The sequence below is a fragment of the Phocoena sinus genome, chromosome 11 (genome assembly GCF_008692025.1).
Source record: "Phocoena sinus isolate mPhoSin1 chromosome 11, mPhoSin1.pri, whole genome shotgun sequence".
NCBI classification, from domain to species: Eukaryota; Metazoa; Chordata; class Mammalia; order Artiodactyla; family Phocoenidae; genus Phocoena; species Phocoena sinus.
Window position 1 is genome coordinate 73,281,144 of NC_045773.1, and position 19,660 is coordinate 73,300,803.

Genomic DNA, 19,660 nt, shown 5'->3' on the forward strand with positions numbered 1-19,660 from the left:
GGAGCTCAGGGCCCAGGCCACCTTCCTCTTGTCTGGCGCCACCCAGGGTTTTGTGAAGGGCCACATCCCCCCAACCACCGTCCCCTTATGCATCACTGACCTAGACTGACCCATCTCACCCCCACCCCACTCAAGCCCCCTCCAACTTCCCAACATCACTGATGACTCAGCACATGCCCAGATACCCACTGTAGGACCACTAGAGGCCTGCCATGAGCAGAGGGACAGGCAGGATGACAGGGCTGCCCCAGGGGCAGCTTCCTGGAAGATGTTTTAAAGACAGAGCCCAACTCCCAAGCCCGGTCTCTGTGATCTTAATTTGTGGCTTTGTCTGATGGGATTTGCTCCCCTCTGCATCTTCGTCTGGCTGTTTATTTGGGTAAAGGATATTCTCCGCCCTTTCATGTCTGAGTGGTTTCCTCCTGCTTGTGTTCCTTGTGAGGTCTTCTGTACTCCTGGCCCCGCAGGGAGGGCTGGATGGGTGCTTCTCCGGGGAAGGGAGCCCTCGAGGGCGAGGAGGTCAGACAGACCCTCCCTGGGGCTGCCTCCTGGGGGGCCACCCCTGCCCTGTGGACCAGCCCTGCACATCTGAGTGAAACTCTCGCAGATTTCTTTGGACTTGGGCTAATAAGATTTTTCCTCTGAAAGGAACTTTCCATTGTTTGTTTTAAAAGTGAAATGAGCATTTTTTCCAACCACAGAGGCAATGCTGAAAGAGCCTGTAATTTCTAGGATCCAAGACTGGAACTTAAAAACAAGAAGAAGAAAAGGAAAATGAGAAAGAGCTTTCCAATTAAAACGGGTCTCTCCCTCCCTCCCCTCAGGCACTCTCTCATCTTCAGTCTAGCTCAGGGCATCGTCAGGGCTCGTATTTCTTTCCTTCTACCCCAAACTCTAATGAACATAGTCTTCCTTCTCTTTCCACCAGTAAAGAGGTACCTGTGGCTAATTAGACACGAGGGAACGGGGTCGAATCTGAAACTGACAACGTCAACGCAGCCCAGTTCAATGCACACCTACTAAGTGCCATTTGGTCTGCACTTGACACTTACCCACAGCAAGGCCCCTGCTCTCCAGTGATGCACAGCCTAGTAGGGAAACTCGACTATCCTTTTTTATTTGCTACAAAAAACTGTAGCAGATAATCATAGAGCCACAGTGCAGGATGAAAAGGAACAGAGGGAGAGGGAAGAGGGCCCGTTAACTGTTGTTTGATGGTTTTGTTTGTCTTTCTTTTCCTTTTTCCCTCCCACAGCAAACCAGTGGGTGCTCGCCAGGCAGGGTACCAGGGTGAGGAAGACACAGTGTCTGCCTTCAGGGGACCACAGGCTTTGGGGACCACAGATCCACTCACAAGTCTGGATCAAGGCAGTCGATGAAGCTCTAACCACCGTGACAGAGATGAGCACGGGGTTGGGGGGTGAGGGTGAGAAGGAGACCAAGAGCCCAGGGGTTTCCTTTAGTGGGGGAGGGTGCTGGCCTGGGGCAGACACACAGCTGGAGTCAGGGAGGTTCGCGGGGCAATTAGGGTGGCATGGTTCCGGGGGAGAAGTGAGGACCCTTGCCCAGAGCTGCCCTGGGCTGAGCGCTCGAGTTCATTACCAGTCTCATTTCTACCTTCCAGAGTCTGCCGTTTGGCTGGAAAGTTTATGAGAACTGGCTTATTCTCTGGTGTCTTGGCACTTTCCCTCCATGTCCTGATTGGAACCAGGGAGGCTGTAAGTGCAAACGTTTTTGTACCTTAGAGTAAATTCTATCTGCGTTCCTGGAGGAGGCCACGGTGAAAGTATCTCTTGTTTCCAGTGGCCCCGCTCTCCCCCCTCAGGAGACCTGAATTCCAAGCCGGCGCTACTATAAAGTTGATGAATGCGTGCCAGGCCCTCATCCAACAAGCAATTCCCCATCTCTCCTCCTCTCCTTTCTGCAGGGAAAGGAAGCTGGATTTTTAAATAAGGTAATAGCACCTCTTTTATATTTTCCTTTCATAAATTAGAAAGAATTGAAAGCAGAATAAGGCAGCAGCTTGGCATAATGGAAAGATTGCTGAGCTGAGTGTAAAGTGGTACAACCACTTTTGGGGAGCAAACTGGCAATAGCTAGTAGAGCTGAAGCCATGCCTGTCCCGGAGCCCGGCGATTCCTCTCAGGAGAAGTCCCGGGAGAATCTTGGGGCCACATGTCCGGGAGATACTGCAGCACTGGCGGGGACAGCAACACACTGGGAAAAAAGCATCCATGGACAGGAGAATGGAAAAATTTTGTCCCCCGAATGCTTATTGCAACATTATTTGTAACGGTGAAGAAATAGCGCTTAAGTGTCCATCAACGGGAAGATAAATAAATCATGTATCTGAGTAGTTAAAATGATTGAACCAGCCCTGCATTTATCATCATGGTTCAATCTCAAGACCGTAATAGCAAGTTGCAGAAGAACCAAGCATACAAGATGATTCTATGTGCTGTTTAGAGATCTATACACGTGTTGCAAAAGTATAAAAACATGTGGGAATGAGAACCACCAAATTCAGGATGGTGGTAACCTCTGGCACGAGGAGAGAGGAATGGAATTGGGGAGGGCACCCAGGGACCTTCTACTGTGTCACAGTGTTTTATTTAAAAACAGAAACTGTAGCCAATTTTTGCAAAATGTAAGAATTCAACAGAGCTGGGACGCAGGTATATTATTCACTGCACTTTTCTGTCTGCAGGTCACTGGGTGTCCCCCAGCTCTGTGACTAATTCCCCATGTGACTTGGGGCAAGTCACGCCCCTCTTTGGGTCTTGGGTGCCTCATTTGTAGAATGAGAGGTTTGGACCAAGTCATCTAATGTCCCTTTTGTGGCTCAAAGGCCTGATGGAAGCTTGGGGGTAATTATGTGATGAGATCCCGAGCAGGTGTCCAGTGGGACCGAGGAAGGGGGTCTGTGCAGAGGGCCGTCTGCAGCAAAGAAGCGTCTGTTGCCTTCCTGTCCTGCCCAGGTCCTCAAACTGGGGACCTTCCCAGGGGATGGAGGACAGAACTCACAGCACTCAGGTGGTTTATTGCTCAGCCTTCCCAGAGGCCCACAAGTAGGACACGTGTTTTATGTGGTCATGATGGAGCACTGAACTGGGAGTCTGAAGATCTGGGCTCTAGACCCCCATCCTATCAACTGGCTGTGTGACCTTAGGAATCACTTCACCCCTCCTGATGCCCTCATTAGTGAAAAAAATGAGGGATGACCCTTGTTCTCCCTCGGGAGGCGGTTTGTGACAGCCAGATAAGATGACACCTGGGAAAGTGCTACAAAACGGAAGGCACTGCTGCTTTTGTCCTCTCTCCCAGAGCCTCACAGCCAGCTTTCCTTCTGTGTATACCCAGCCTGGACCAGGTTCCCTCTGACCCCCACCCATTCTTGTCTTGTGCTCGTAAACCAGACTTTCTTTGAGAAAAGAAAGACTGACTCCAGCTACATATGAGTTTGTGGATGCCTTCATTCAATAAATATTCGTTGAATGCCTGGTGTTGGGGACACAAGGTCCCTGCTTTCATAAAAGTTGTTTTTGGTGAGAGGAGACTATAAAACAGTCAATTAACAAGATAGTCGTTGAATGATATAAAGAAAGGAAAATAGTGTGATGGGGCAGAGGCTGAGTGGAGGGGAGCCTTGGGCAGTCAGGGAGGGATGCTGAGGAGGGGACACTGAGCTGAGATATGAAGACAGGAGGGAGCGACCATGTCCTGTCTGTAGGGAGGTAGGCGCGGCAGCCGGGAGTTACTGAGACAATTCCAGGAGCTCAGTTCAGAAGCAACGGGGTCTTGGGTTAGGGATGTTGCTGTGAAGATGGAGAGAAGTAGATGAATAAGGGGACAGTTTTTGGCTTGATGTATCGGCTATGAGTTTTGGGGATAGAGGATGATTGAGGATGACGTCTTACATTTTGAATTCAAGCACCTGGGTGCTGGGGCCATTTGCTGAAACTGGGAAGAACAAATTTCTGGCATAAATTTGGTAAAGAGTTATCACGGACCACGTGGAGTTTGAATCGGATATCCAAATGAAGATGTCATGTAGGCAGTGGATATATCAGTTTGATGCTCATTGGAGAATATATCCTCATTGGAGGATATCAATGTGGGAGTTGCTGGCAAAGAGATGGTGTTCAAAGCCATAAGACCACAGATGGTCCTCGACTTACGATGGCTCGACTTACGATGGCTTGACTTTAGGATGGTGCGAAAGCCATACGCATCCAGTGGAAACTGTACTTTGAATTTTGATCTTTTCCCAGGCCAGGGGTATGCGGTATGATCCTCTCTGGTGACGCTGAGCAGCGGCTTCGAGCCACACGTCCCAGTCAGCCACTCCGTCATAAGGGTAAACAGCCGATACAACCATTCTATACCCAGACAACCATTCTGTTTTTCACTTTCGGTACAGTATTCAATACGTTACATGAGATATTCGACCCTTTATTATAACACTGACTTTGCGTTAGATGAGTCTGCTCAACTGTGGGCTAACATAAGCATTCTTAGCGCGTTTAAGGTAGGTTAGGCTAAGCTATGGTGTTTGGTAGGTTAGGTGTATTAAATGTATTTTTGACTTATGGTACTTTCAACTTAATAATGGGTTTATTGGGATGTAACCCCATCGTAAGTCCAGGAAGATCTGTAGGTGTGATCTCTAGGGAGACACTGTGGATGGAAAAGATCAAGGACCAAGTTTTGGGCTTGCCAACAGTAAATGTGTGATCGGAGGAGGAGAAACCAGCCAGGAGACTGAGAAGGAATAGCTCCCGGGGTCGGGGGAAAGCCAGGCAAGGATGGCATCGCTGACGTCAAGAGAAGAGAGTATGGAAAAGGGGGGAGTGGTCAGCTGGGTCGCAAGCTGCTGAGAGGCTAAGGAGAGGAGTGGCACTGAACTTGGCAGTGTGGGGTCACTGATGACCACAACAGCAAGGGGTGAGACTTGGAGAACAGGTTTTGACATGGGGGGAACCAGAGCGCGTGCCGTCGGGGAGGAAGCTGTAGGCCAACCACAGATGGGAGGTACAGGAGGCTCTTGACCCAAGTTGAGCCAATTGGATTGTCCGTCCGGAGCCTGAGGACTCAATGCAGTGACTCCAGCTGAGGGCTCTGTGCCTCTGCGTCTGGGGTGGCTGGTTTTGTCTAAGAGGGCAGTGTTTCACCATTCTCTTCGCTTAGGGAAGGATCCTGGGCTGTTCAGTCCCATGTAAAGGAAGGTGCTGGGAGCCTTCACGTCCATACTCTACCCCCTTCTGTGTGTCACTTCCGTTTGGGGAGCTCATGTGTGTCCTGCGCCATTACAGTAGATGCAGTTAGGATGGGCTGAGCAGCGTCTTGGGGCATTATTCGGGCCAATGGAGATACTTGACTTATAATGAGACTCCCCACTGGGATTCCGGGCAGGCGATAGGACCCAGGAGTCTTCAGGCGCTGGCTTGGCCGCCTCTAGGTAATGAGCCCACTTCCATCCTCTCACCCTGGACCCTGCCGATTTCCCTTTGTCTGTCCCATCTGTTTCCCAGCCTGTGGATCAGTTAATCTCTGGGACCTGGTGGTCTCTTTCCTCTCCAGTCATCGAGGCCATCAGTCTAGCCCATGGCATAAGAGCTCTTCAGGATTTTGCCATTTGTGTTTCCTAAATCTGGTTTTTAGTGTGCAACAGACTCTTTTGCTCCCACAATAGCCTGGCTCTTGCCAATCAAAAACCCTGGCTTTCAGCACTAATGTTTTTGCTATTAATGTCAGAAGTCTGTTTTCCAAAAACGGGCACTGATGGTTTCTGTCTGTTTCCCTTCCTTTTAGCTTAACAGCCGCAATACTCTGAGACAATGGATGCCACTGACTGAAAAGGATCCGGTCCAAGCAAAGCAAATTGTTCAGCATGTTATCCCGCCATACAAGGGAGAGAGCACTGGTGGGCAGAGCTGGCAGAGAGAAGTTGTTGTGTTTCTACAGCCAACTCGGTCCCAGTGGCCGTCCCTCGTAAGGTTCTGCCCTAGCTACTGCCCTGACCCCTCATTACCAAACCCCCTTTTCCTTCAGCCAGTTTGAGAGAATGTTTACTTTTTTCCCCACCTGAGGTAGTGTGAAGGGTCCAGGAGCTCATGTGGCTGGAATGGGTGCCAACCAGGCTGGTGAGCACACAAATACTTTTCATGGGGTGGGGTGTGGCCAGGGCTGGATGGACACAAATTATTCTCCCTCTGAGACACAAATGAGACCTCACTCCTACCTCTTCCGCCAAAGGAGTGTGTGATTTCAATGAGCAGGGCTTGAATTCCACCATCTTTCTGGTTTACATTTCTGTTTCTTTCATGAGGTCAAGATCTTAGAGCACAAGGGCTACGTCTAGCGATCAATGCCACAGCAGGTGCTCAGGAAACGTTCAGTAAATGAGTGATTTATTGTGCTTTCTGGAGAGAGTCCTTTACTCCTGGTTTGGTCCATACAGAGAGCATTCAGCATCACACTGGTGACTAGGAGCCAGCTCTCTAATCCACGTAACATGTCACTCTTGGTGGTCTTTGGTCTGAGACCTCTAATCTCATGCTGTACCATGAAACCATCCTGTCCTTCAAACCCTCTCCTTTTCCCGTCAACTACTCCCCACCCTCCAGTCATTTTTCAAAACCCTTTTATTGTGGAAATTTTCAAATGTAGAAGTAGACAGAATAGTATAATGAATCTCAAAGTATCCATCTTCCAATTTCAACAGTTATTGATATTTTTCTAATCTTTCATCTATTTTCACTTTTTTCTCTAAAGCATTTAAAAACAGATCCCGTATGCATTGTTTTCATTTACTGCTGTAACAAATTACCAAAACCTTAGTGGCTTAAAACAATACAAATTGATTATTTTATAGGTGTTGGCAGGGCTGTGTCTCTTTCTGGAGGCTCTTGGGGGAAATCTGTTTCCTTGCCTTTTTCAGCTCCTAGAAGCTTCCCACATTCTTGAGTTGTGGCCTCCTTCCTCCATCACTTATGTGATTAGACTGGACCCATTCAGGCTATCCTTCCATCTACAGATCCTTAACTCAGTCATATCTGCAAAATCCCCTTCGCCTTGTAAAGTAACATATTCACGGGCTCCAGGGATTAGAATGTGGACATTTTGGGGGGTTATTATTCTGCCTGTCACACAGGGACATCATTTAATTTCACCCTGAATAATTCAGTGTCCATCTCTAATGCTTAAGGTATATCTCTGTGACATCATGTTTTAAAAGTTTAAAATTATATCTTTAAAATCAGTAATAGCCAGTCCATGTTCAAAGCTTCCTGATTTGTTACAGTTGGTTTGTTCAAATCCAACCAAGATCGACACATGGCACTTGGTTTTTATATCTCCCAAGTTTTTTTTTTTCCATTCTTTAAAACCTCCCCTACCTACCACCCCCACCTTTTAATTTTATTTTATATTTTATAATTATTAATATAATTGTGGGTGGGACTTCACCCATAATCATGTGAGCCAATTCTCATAATAAATTTCCTCTTACATAGCTACATATACTGGGTTGGCCAAAAAGTTCATTCAGGTTTTTACGTAAGATCCTATGGCACAAACTTTTCGGTCAATCCAATGGATCCTATTGATTTTGTTTCTCTGGACAACCCTGACTAATAATACACACATGACATACTTGGTGTGGAATTTCTGGTATTTACCTGAAACTGTATTCTCTGCGCTTCCTGGATCTGTGGTTTTGTGTTGTCATTGATTTTTCAAAAACTTTGGCCGTTATTACTTCAAACATATTTCTGTTCTGTTCTTGCTTTTTTTCTCCTTCTTGTGTTCCAATTATGCATATGTTACACCTCTTGAAGTTGTCCCCCAGTCCATGGATATTCTATTCACTTCTTCATTTTTTTTCTTTCTATTTTGATTCAATTTATTTAAACTGAAAAATGAAAACAAAAACAGTTCCCCTCTTTCTCCCAGCCCCACACCCCACCTCTGGCAACCACAAATTTGTCGTCTGTATCTTTGATATCTGTAAACTTTTTTTTTTTTGGCCATGCCACACTGCACGTGGGGTCTTAGTTCCCTGACCAGGGATTGAACTTGTGCCGCCTGCAGTGGAAGCGCAGAGTCTTAACCACTGAACTGCCAGGGAAGTCCCTCTATAAGCTTTTTTATTTTAAAGGTTCCATATAGCTGTAAGAGAGATCATATGGTATTTTTATTATTTGTCTTTCTCTGTCTGACTTATTATTATGCTTATTTCACTTAGTATAAAAAGGCCCTTGAGGTTCATCCATGTTGTTGCAAATGGCAAGATTTTGTATTTTTTATGGCTGACTAATATTCCATTCTCTCTCTACATGCCACGGTTTCTTTATCCATTCATTCATCGATGGACAGTTAGGTTGTTTCCTTCCCTACCTTTTTAACGTCATCTATTTGGTGGAGAAATCAGGTTATTTGACCTGAAGGAGGTCCCACACTTTCAATTTGGTTGATTGTTTTCCCTGATTTTTTCCTCTGTCTGCTGGACTTCCTGTACACCGGTAGTTAGATCTACAGACTCAGATTCAAGTTTGTTTGGTAATACTTCATAGGGGTACATCACATCATGAAACACACCATGTTCAGCTGTCCCACCTTTAGTGATGCTATGATTGACTGGGGGGTTGAAGTGGTGCCAGCCTGACTCTTCCATCATAAAGCTCCCCATCAACCTTTTACCCAATGATTTCAGCAGCCTCCAATGATTGTTGCTAGATACATTATTTCACTGAGTTTCAAAATGGTGATTTTTATACTTCTACAAGTCTTTCTTGCATTTATTACCTGGAATTCTTCTACAAAGGAAAACTTTCCCCTAACAACAACTTGGTTATACCAAAATGCAGCAAAGATGGGATAAATGGTTAATTCCTCCCAATTTTTAAAAGCAAATTTCAGAGTTGGTGGCTCAGTAACCTGCAAAGAGGTAACGTGTGACTTTTTGTTTTAGAATTGTTTTAAGCTTGTGGCTGAAATGTATATATATACTTGATGTGTTTTGATCTTTTTGATGTTCAAATTATCCTTAGGCCAAGAGAAGCCCCTTCAAGAAGACTCTTTAATGTCCTCGGTTCTATTGAATAGATGCATTAAAATTAGTCTTTGGCTGTTTCCTTGCTTTCTTGTGCAAGATATCCAAGGCTCATCTTATATATCTCTTGCCTTAGACCTGGAATCAACCATTTCACCATGAATCTTTGGCTCCTTTATTGTGGTCACTAAATCAGATTTAGAGACCACAAAACTAGGAACTTATTGCTACTGGGCTGTCAGCTTCTAAGCCTTTTCAATGGCTAGAGAGAGCTAGGAAATATGTTATTTTTTAAGAGAAAAAAGAATTATGAACTCATATTAATTTTCCAATGTAACTTTAAATTATAAGAAGGCTACTTTATAAACATTAAGATTTCTTTACGGTTCTTTTTGTCCTGGGAATATATCTTACTAGGGATGTATAATCAGAATACTGTATTTAAAAAATGACCTGAAATATTGTTTTCTCTGTGTGGCTGTTTCACCGTACAATATTCAATTAAGATTATTTCTTTCAGTTTGAGTACTTTTTTTTTTTTTGTGGTACGCGGGCCTCTCACTGTTGTGGCCTCTCCCGTTGCAGAGCACAGGGTCTGGACGCGCAGGCTCAGCGGCCATGGCTCACGGGCCCAGCCGCTCTGTGGCATGTGGGATCTTCCCGGTCTGGGACACGAACCTGTGTCCCCTGCATCGGCAGGCGGACTCTCAACCACTGCGCCACTAGGGAAGCCACAGTTTGAGTACTTTTAAATGTTCATTTATATGTTCAATCATACATCTCCTCAGCAGTTATTTCTCTTTGGGACTTACCTTGTTCATCGTTAGTCAGGTTATTATTGACCTTCCCCCTTTAGCAGGTAAGCTGCACAAGAGTAAGGTCCCTTTCTATCTTGTTCACTGTTTACCTGCAGTAAAGAATAATTCCTGGCACATAACACACCCACATAAGATGCCTACAATATGGTAATTGTTGACATATGAGAATACGTCATCCCAACCATGAGAAGTGGGTATTATTATCCCCAGTTAAAAGATGAGGAAATTAAGGCTCAAACAGAATAATTACTCATGCAAGCCCTCACATGAAGTAACAAGTGGAGATTTGGGTGAGGTTGGGCTGGTGGATGAGATCTGGGACTTACAGTGATTCCAGATTTGGATTAATTCCATCACTTATGGAAACAGAGGCCCTAATTCTCTGTGTTCCTGGAAAAGGAAGCTACAGCAAGAGTCTTCCAGCAAATGCAGGAGGCAAGGCAGGCCTGGGTCACCTTGCCACCCAACTCTCATAACCTAGGCCATAGTCAAAAACTTTCCCTCTTGGATTTGCAACAGGGAAAAGGACTTCTCCCCGAAGAGGTTCTTTGTGGTGGAAGGAGCACTGATGTGGAGTCGGAGACCTGCTTTAGAGATCTGGCTTCACGTGTCAGCTGTGTGCCCCAGTCAAGCCACACAATCTCTGCGAACCTCGGTTTCCTCATTTGGAAGATGGGCTGATGGTCCCAGCTCTGAGCACTACCCAGGGCTGCTGTGGGATGAGCTGAAGCTGCAGGTGAGGAAGTACCGTGTCTGTGAAAGGCTCTCTAGGTAGAAGGGGGGTACTGTCCCTCCCTCCATTCTCTTCCCCGGTGGCATTTAGTAGAAGCGTGTTCCCCTCTGTCACAGGCTTTCGAAGAAGTTGGCAAGGGATACGTTCACCCAGGAGACAGGCAACACACTTTTCTGGAGGAAATCAAATGAAAAACAAAAAACAAACAAAAAACAGGGAGCGGATGGAACATTTGGCTTTTGCTGATTACTTAAAAGAATCTTCAGAATAAACCAGAAAGTTAGAGAATCTGATGAAAGCTGGAGGTGGGGTCACAGTGGCACCACTCAACTCCTGTGAGGTAGGAATTATCTCCTCCCTTTTATGGATGAGGAAACCGAAGCTCCAAGAGGTCAAGAGACATGCCCAAGGGTGGAGAGCTGACCAGGACCAGAGCCAGAACTCAAAGCCTGGAGGGAAGTTCTCACTACTTCACCTCGTCGCCATGTCCAGGAAAGTTCAGCAGACTCTGGTAGGCAGTAGGGCTGAGAGAATCACGTAGTGAATAGCTTACACTGAGACGAGCTTCACTTTACTTGGCTGAGCAAACACTGCAGAAGCTGCATCCTTCCTGTGCCACGTGGCACAGTGCTTGACACATTGAGGGCTTGCGGAATACAAGAGAAAAGGCTGTTTCGGAGGGTCCTGGATGATCCGCAGGAAGATGGAGTGATAGCCATGCTTGCAGACACTGGTAACAGCCATAGGAGCTCGTCCGGGGCCAGCGGTCATATTTGGCTTCATGGCCTTGAGGTCAAAGAGGATTCATGGTTTCAGAGGAAAAGAGAGAAGCCCGGAGGGAGACAGTGAAAGGCCACATGGATCCACTCTGGGAGGTGCGGTAACGAAGGCTGTCATTTTACCTTCTCCATCCCAGGATCAGGTAAAAATGCTGACGTGGCTCCTCCTGGTTCCATCACGTCTGATTCCATGAGAGCTGGACCGACAGGAGAGGGGAGACCTGCTCCAGGTTTGGTTTCAGCACAGATTTATGACAATGCCCTCGGCAAACCTACAACGCAACTCAACTATAACTGGACAAGACGCAAGATCACCTCTGAGCACTTTCTTTTTTTTTTCTTTTTATTTTTACATCTTTATTGGCGTATAATTGCTTTACAATGGTGTGTTAGTTTCTGCCGTGTAACAAAGTGAATCAGTTATACATATACGTATGTTCCCATATCTCTTCCCTCTTGCGTCTCCCTCCCTCCCACCCTCCCTATCCCACCCCTCCAGGCGGTCACAAAGCACCGAGCTGATCTCCCTGTGCTATGCGGCTGCTTCCCACTAGCTATCTACCTTACGTTTGGTAGTGTATATATGTCCATGCCTCTCTCGCGCTTTGTCACAGCTTACCCTTCCCCCTCCCCATATCCATCTGAGCACTTTCTAAGCTCCTTAGGAAAAGGTTGAGCACTGAGGCCAGGTTCTATTATTTATTTGCTTGTTAGTCTCCTGACAGTAGGGGGATTTGCTGTTGTTACTGTCTTTAACCTCTAGCTTTGCCTCCCTGACTCCTCGGAGCCCGCTTTTCTGTCTAGAACCACGTGGAGATCTCCAGTTCGTTCCATGGTTGAATCTGTGTGGTCTTAAACCCCTCTGCACCCCAGACTTCCACTTGTAAAATAAAAATAACAGTATCAATCTCAGAGCGTTGTTGTAAATCTTAACTGAGAGGGCTTCCCTGGTGGCGCAGTGGTTAAGAATCCACCTGCCAACGCAGGACACGGGTTCGAGCCCTGGTCCGGGAAGATCCCACATGCCGCGGAGCAACTAAGCCTGTGCGCCACAACTACTGAGCCTGCGAGCCACTACTGAGCCCACACGTCGCAACTACGGAAGCCCGTGCGCCTAGAGCCCGTGCTCCGCAACAAGAGAAGCCACCGCAATGAGAAGCCACCGCAATGAGAAGCCCGCGCACCGCAACGAAGAGTAGCCCCCGCTGGCCACAACCAGAGAAAGCCCGCGAGGAGGAACAAAGGCCCAATGCAGCCAAAAATAAATAAATAAAATAAATGTATTAAAAAAAAGATTAAATGAGTTACAAATACATGCACTTGTGTGTGTGTATATTTTAGATAACTTTATGTGGAACAGATGAGTACTTTTAGACAGCCTTCTCTCTCTGTTCACTGGAGAAAATTCTGTCCCATTCTCTGATTCCCTTTCCCATGCTGTCATCAGAACACAAAATGACAAGGAGTCAGGTGGTACCTGGAACTTCTGATTCAGAAGTCTGCACTTGAAATCACAATAAGGAGAAATGTTTTCCTCTGGTTTGAGAGAAAGGGAAAAAGAATGATGACTGCAAGGGGCTGGAGTTTAATTATTATGTATAATTATATATTTATTATATACAGATACTTTTGTTACTTTAATTTTGCCCTAGAGGGGAATAAATGACTTAATTCTCTTTCCATTCTTTTCCTGATTGGAATTTTTGCTTGTTGGCCTCCCTGCCTATTTATCTTATACAACGTATCTCAGGTGATGAAACCTGGGAGCTGAGTGAGCAGCTTGGGGAAACTTGGGGCTCTGTGGAGAGCAGCGAGCCATTGCTAGGGAGGCTGGAGGGAGTGTATTTGTTTAACATCCTTCCTCCTGCCTTGTCAAGTCCAATGGCATGTTATTTCCACTGGGTGGGAGCCAACGCCGAGTTCCTCCCTGTTGCGTCCAACCTTGAACATTGCTCTGCGATTATGTTTCATCCAGGGATTAGCAAAACACAGAGGGGAAAAAAACCTGAGAAGGTGTTTGGCCCGGGGCTCAGTGCTGCGTTAGCACAATCCACGAGCATCCTCGGCTAACTGCAGAACAGCCGCAAACACACAGGCTCAGGAGCTCGCAGGAGCGCTTCATCTTAGGTTACTGTCGATGGTTTATTTATCGTGTCGAGCTTTTCTGTGTGTGTTTTTGTTGTTTGTTTTTTATAACCCCCCAAGGAGACGCCAAATAGACAAGCAGTTCGCACCCCCTCACCCTGGCTGTACCATTTCTCAGTGATCCGAACATCTGGGAGCAGGGAGTGGGCAGTGAAGTATTCTTCTTTTTGGACTTGCCAAGTGTCATCATTCTGTCTTGAGCAAATCTTGAAGCTGCATTTTTCCTTTTGTAAGGGGATACTGCTTCACTTAGCTGTTAAAAGCAGAAGACCCAGAGATTCCCAAAGAGACTCCTGAAAGATCAAGTTCTGCTACTGAAGTTCTGTTACTGGCAAAAGAGGCACAAAGGGGGCATTTCTGAGTCAGCGTCACTCTGCCCGTGGCCGCCCCTCCAGGGCTTCAGGGGAGCTGGGCTGCGGGCAGCGGATGATATGTGAGGGGAAGGACAGCGTCCTTCTGAGGATGCCTCGGCATCTCTTTTCTTCACCCCAGGGCTGGCCCCTCTTGCTGTGGCTGCTGGTCTGGAGCACGTGACCCTTAGCGAAGGAGGCGTCAGAACGGACATGTGCCAGGGAGGAGGAGAAAGGCCTTCCTCTGTGGGCCCAGGAGCGTGTGTGCCACAGCCTCTGCCCACCTCTCAGAACCCTAACCTTTTACAGCCCTTTTGGGGGGCCGGGGGCAGGGGAAGCAATACCTTAGCAGGTACCGAGCTGCCCCCAAGTTGCTACAGACCCAGGAGCTCCAGGTCAAGTTATCAAAACTCCGAGGCATGGGGTTGTGTTGAAATGGTTTGCAGCACAGTTGGGGAGTGTGTGAGGTCACCAGCTGGTCCCATGAACGACTGCATAAGGGTTACAGTCTTGAGAAAACGCCAACGACCCTGAGATGTTGAGACGACATCAGGAGAAGGGGGAAAACATTCGTGGTGCCAGCGACAGGTCTGGGACTGGAACGTGTAGCCGAAGATTGAAGTGAGACTGTGGAAAGGTTCTGTAGTTTCGCCTATGCAAGAAGGATGAGAGTCTGGCAGGTTAATTTGGTAAATCCATAAATCAAGAATGGGATTTTGACTTTGAACCATTATATTTACTGCATATTAGTTTAACAGATTCCACAGAAAGAATTCACTTGTTACAATAATGTTTTTATAAACGTCAAGGGAACGTTGGCTTTCCTTTCAGATACTGCCTTGCATTCACTAATATTATATTATTCTTTTAATATTACAAACCCACCTGAGACCTGACCAGGACACCACCTGATGTGCCATTGTGTCCTCTGCCCAAGAGTGTGGCCCAGGATTCAAATTAGGTGACAAGGAGGCCGGAGCACATTCTCCTGTCCTGACAGACTTCTCTGAACTTCTTGCCACTTGCTAATTAAGCGACGGAGGGGACTCAGGTGAGCTGGAGGAAAGCCCTGTCTTTCTCCAACAGCTAGAACAAGGTGGCTGTTTTCTAAGACAAATGTGGGTAATGAACAGAAGAGAGGCCAGTGGGCCGATCAAGTTCTATAAGAAACACATGCAAACAGCGCATCCTTCCATGACACAGGCTCACAGGGATGACAAACCGAGTGTGTGAGACATGTCCCGAGCAGGGGCCTGTGTGACACCCGGAGCAGTGGCGGGAAGCACAGCTCAGCACAAACCACAGGCGAGATGAGTTTCATTTCCCTTCTGGTGCATCTTGAGAGCGCGCTGGCAAACGAGCGAGTCTACTGTTTCTTGCTTCTCAGCACCTGTGACATCACCGCTGAATAAGTCAGGGAATCACAGCCACATTTCAAAGAATCATTCAGTTTTCTCATTAAGAATTCTATAGGAATTTTTTTTTTTTTCCCCACAGCAACAGCCTTGCCAAAACAATGTTAAAAATAGACCTGGTAATACCTTTCACATTGGTAGGCAGCAATGAATGTCTAACAGCGTATATGTCCGGCAGATGTACATAACTTTAGAATTAGGCACTGAATTTTACACAGTAACATAGAGGACATATATTTGCCAAAAGGACTTTTTAAAAAATGAAGCAAAAAACAAACCTTGGGCTTGGTTGGCCTAAGGGAAGCAAAACCTGTTAGCTGCTTCATCTTCTTGTAGGAAAGTGCTTGTTTAAGGCACAGGGTATTTTGGGGTAAATGTATGTGTAAAAAAATTCAAAAGTGGTTAAAACTAGATATTTCGACTCACCAGCTCATATGGTAAGTTCCCCAAATTCAAGGGTCTGAATCCTGGCTCTCAAAGTATAGAATTATTTTTGAGACAAGAGGCATCATACGCTTGTCTGGGCCTGCACTGCTTGGGAAAGGGACACAGTTAAGTTGCAAAGTGGTTAGGGTCAAAGGACCCCCTGCTGAGAAAATATACTGAGTCTGACAGCTTGGAATCTTTCAGCAAGATCAGGCCTAATGAGACACTACCTAAAAAGAGGTAATGAAGTAAAATATAATGATTAGAAAATGTACTTACATTAGTAACTATTTGAGGAGTGTCCTTTGTGAGTTCCAAGTAAAACCACTGGCTTCCAGAGAAAGGGCTGAAAAATGGGCCAAGCTGGCCTCTAAAGAATCTTCCTGCTTGACATTGGAAGGATGGGAAATATGCCTCCACACATTTGGAAGATGGAGACATGGATGTTTCCTGAGTTCTCTACTTTTTGTCAGTAGTTGGAACTGATCAATAGATGATAAGGAACTGATGGCTTTATAAACACAGCTCTTAAATGTAACATAACTTTCTGATCAGCCTTGGCTGGAACTTTTTAATCTCTAGAAGTACATCCACCAGTGAAAGTTTTCTTGGTTTTTGGGCAACAATATAGATGGAGATTAACCCTCTTCTTCCCACCAGGCTCTAAAAATTATTTTGGCCAAAATGTTTAAGTCAGGGGTTTCGGATAGCTTAAATGAGCTTAAAGAGCTTAAATGAGTCATTAAGAATCCTACTGCTTAAAGTAGGCATATTTTTTCCTAGTAGACATAATGACATAACAGTAATAAAAATGTAATATTCAAGTAATTGCTGTAATGTAATTATAGTTTGGTCATAAAGTAAGATTAGAGGTCTGGGATGGCTGTTTGGTGGGTGTGTATTTCAGTGTCTGAATGTAGTCTTCGAGGTGCCTGTCCCGTCTCCCTGGAATGCTGGTGCAGTTCATCACGTAACCAGGTAGCCAGGAGCCCAGCTGAGCCAGCAATATCTAGGGGTTCTGTTTACCCCACCTGCCCTCTCTGGACACCAGCATCCTGCCTGCCACAGATACCTAACCACCACAGTAACTGGAAACAGTGTTTCTGGTCTTATACAGACAACAAAAGGAGAAGTAAAGAAGGTCAGAATCCTCCCTAGGGGAGGCACCAGATGTAGTTCAGTGGCCAACCTGGAAGGGCCACCTCTCTGCCCACCCAGTGCTGTAGCTCTCGGGCTCCCTCTAATCCAAGTGCGGGGGATGAGGGGGGTGGGTGGGTTCTGCTCCCTCATGTCTCTGCTGTGCTGCGCGGTTAGCCTGATCTGGCTTTTGGAGGGGAGAACAATTTCATTAGGTCTGAACAAAAAGAGTGGAATTAGGCGTTTACCCTAAGTGTATCTTATCAAAGGATCTGTCATCATTGGAGGTATTCTTTGAACTGTTATACATGAATTTCTGTCTGCATTTCTTATTTAATGGCGTGACCTCAAGAAAGACAAAATTCAAGCAAAAGGAATGCTTAACTAAATTTGTGATCCAAAACAATAAAAAAATTAATTAACAATATTTACAAGGAACAACCGAAAGAACATCAGATTTGTTGTTGTTGTTACTAGTTTTCCTTTGTAACTAACAGGTAATTTGTGGGGAGATAATTTGAGACTATGTAAATTTCTACTCCTTATCAGTCTTTCTCCCCCATTGAGGATCTTTTAATGCCATAACTCCAGCTATATTTATTAGTTGGCATTCTATGGCAAAGAAGAGCTTTCACTTTCTCCCTTATTTATTTACTTATTTATATTGTATGGACTCAAAATTATTTATCTTATTCTATGCATGATAACCCATTACTATAATCAAATTTTCCCAGATTTAGCCAGTGGGAGCCTCTTCAAGCTCCCATTTTTGCTATTTCCCTGTGGTTCTTTGAGCAACTCTTTATTTTCTGGTGAATTAGGAAGTTCCAGGCTAATTTTTCAAGGCCTCTTTCCCTGCCCCAGTCCTGGAATCAGCTGTTTTTCCAAGGAGCCTGAATATCAGTGGAGAATACTTAGAAACTAAGATCTGGGTACTAGATGCGAAAGAGTTATCACTTTTTAAGTGTGCAAAATTTATTTCCAGTGTGATCGGTCAGTTTGGAAGAATTCAGGGTGTCTATAAAGAGCTGAGTATCCAGAGGTGAAGGCTGCCTTTGGATCCTGAAAGATCCTGGAACTCTAAAAGGAAGTCAGCCCCTCACCCCCAGGATTACAGATCTGTCACACAGGACGCCAATTCTAGTCTCAGCAAACTGATAAGATCCTTAGGCTTTTCTCCCTCTGAGCAAATACTGTTCTCTAAGCCTCTGATAGCTCTAGATGTCTCTTAACCCATGGTTCAGTCACAAATCAGCAATGTAGAATACTTCACAAACTCAACTTCTTGCCAATATCTGTCACTTTAAATACCTGTGGTCTCTAAATGCCCTCTTATGGACATGAATCTCACATCTACAAAGGCCGGCCATGAATACAGGTAGCTACCTGTGCACAAGTGCCTGCTTGCGTGTCACCTCAGTAAACAATGTGTAGAGTCTCATTCTGCACCTTGAGTCTGCAGTCCTGTTTTCCACAATGGTGACTGCTGAGCTGTGGCTTCAGGGAAGGTGGGAGGGCCAGAGGGTGGCAACAGTGGCCAAGAGCAACGGTGGGCGTACAGGATTTCCTCTTCTTCAACTCCGTTGAACAAAGTTGAAGGAGGGCAAAGCGTGGGATTTGACTGATCCTGGAGAACTGTTGGCTTTTACTTGGCATCTACACTCTTAGGGCTTGAAAAATGTTATTTTTACCCTAAACTTCTATTTCATTAATCCTGTGTTAAGAGTGGTCTAACCCTGTTAGTTGGGTAGGCTGCTTCTGTTCCAATTAGCATATATTTCCATAAGTGTTGAGTGGAGAAGGGGATGGAAGAGGCAGAATTTCTAAACTATTGACCTTGGAGGGACTTGTACGAAGGTGTGTCTGACATGAGTGTAATACAACTGAAAAGTGTAATACAACCGGAAAAGCTCCAGTAAATGGTAAGTTATGGTTGGCGCTGATGATTTACGCTAAGCAGAATAAACTATGTTGGGAACATAAAATATTTCTAAGCTTACAGTCTATTCACTCAATACACATAACATTCAATCTTCCTCCTTAAAAAATAGATATTTAGAGCACTGAGAATCTCCAGAGGAAATCAGGTTATTTACTATCTTTGTGTTCGCCCATGTCACACATTCCAAGTTTAAGAGTTGGAAGTGCTTTGATATTCTCAAATGAAAGGTACTGTGTGATGTCCCCATTTAAATGTAAATCCTACTATTGTATTATCCCTGCCATTACATTAAGTGACTTTCCTTTCTACTGACAATTTGAAGGGGGAATGTCAGAACAAGTCTTCAGTAGCCAAACTGTTTCATTGTTTAAGTACTGACAGGCCAGTTGCCTAATCAGAAAATGCAGAATTAAACCAAGGAAGCTTATTTTGAGAGCAGGTCTGTGGCAATCTACCATATGTAAGACCAGGAGGTAAACAGGAAGTACTGAGTTGGCTTGGTCTACTCCTACAGGCAACAGATAGAAATAAAATCAGTGTTTACCAAATGGGAAAGCACAAAGCTGGTACAGAGAGAAATGCTATTTTCATGCTTCTAAAAAGGCATTACAAATAACACAAAGTTTCAAACCTATAATTAAAAACTATTTTTAAAAAGCTTTGATTAGGCTACCTTCAAAAATAGACATTGTAGGCCGAAATAAATTTCTTAAAGGTCAACTTTCTCCTATGCTGGTTTCCCCTAATCCATTCTCTCTAATGCCCTCTTAAACAACAGACTTCAAGAGTAAAAAGAGTGTCTCAGAATCACTGAGTAGAAGTTCAGTGCTCCCACTTAACAGATGGGTAATCCAAGGCCCCAA

The 19,660-nt window shown here is 45.4% G+C and overlaps 1 protein-coding gene across 3 annotated transcripts in view; it reads right to left on the reverse strand.

Moving 5' to 3' along the window:
• Positions 1 to 11,924: 11,924 nt before the first annotated feature.
• The window catches only part of SUPT3H (SPT3 homolog, SAGA and STAGA complex component), a 462,022-nt gene continuing 454,286 nt past the window's right edge, over positions 11,925 to 19,660 (reverse strand). Inside the window, exon 13 of one of the 3 annotated variants that reach the window (XM_032649933.1) lies at positions 11,925 to 12,263. The gene's annotated coding sequence lies outside the window, so the exon portion shown is untranslated. Of the gene's footprint in view, positions 12,264 to 12,619; positions 15,268 to 19,660 lie in introns of those variants that run through there. The other 2 variants (XM_032649935.1, XM_032649932.1) reach the window with 2 other exon arrangements.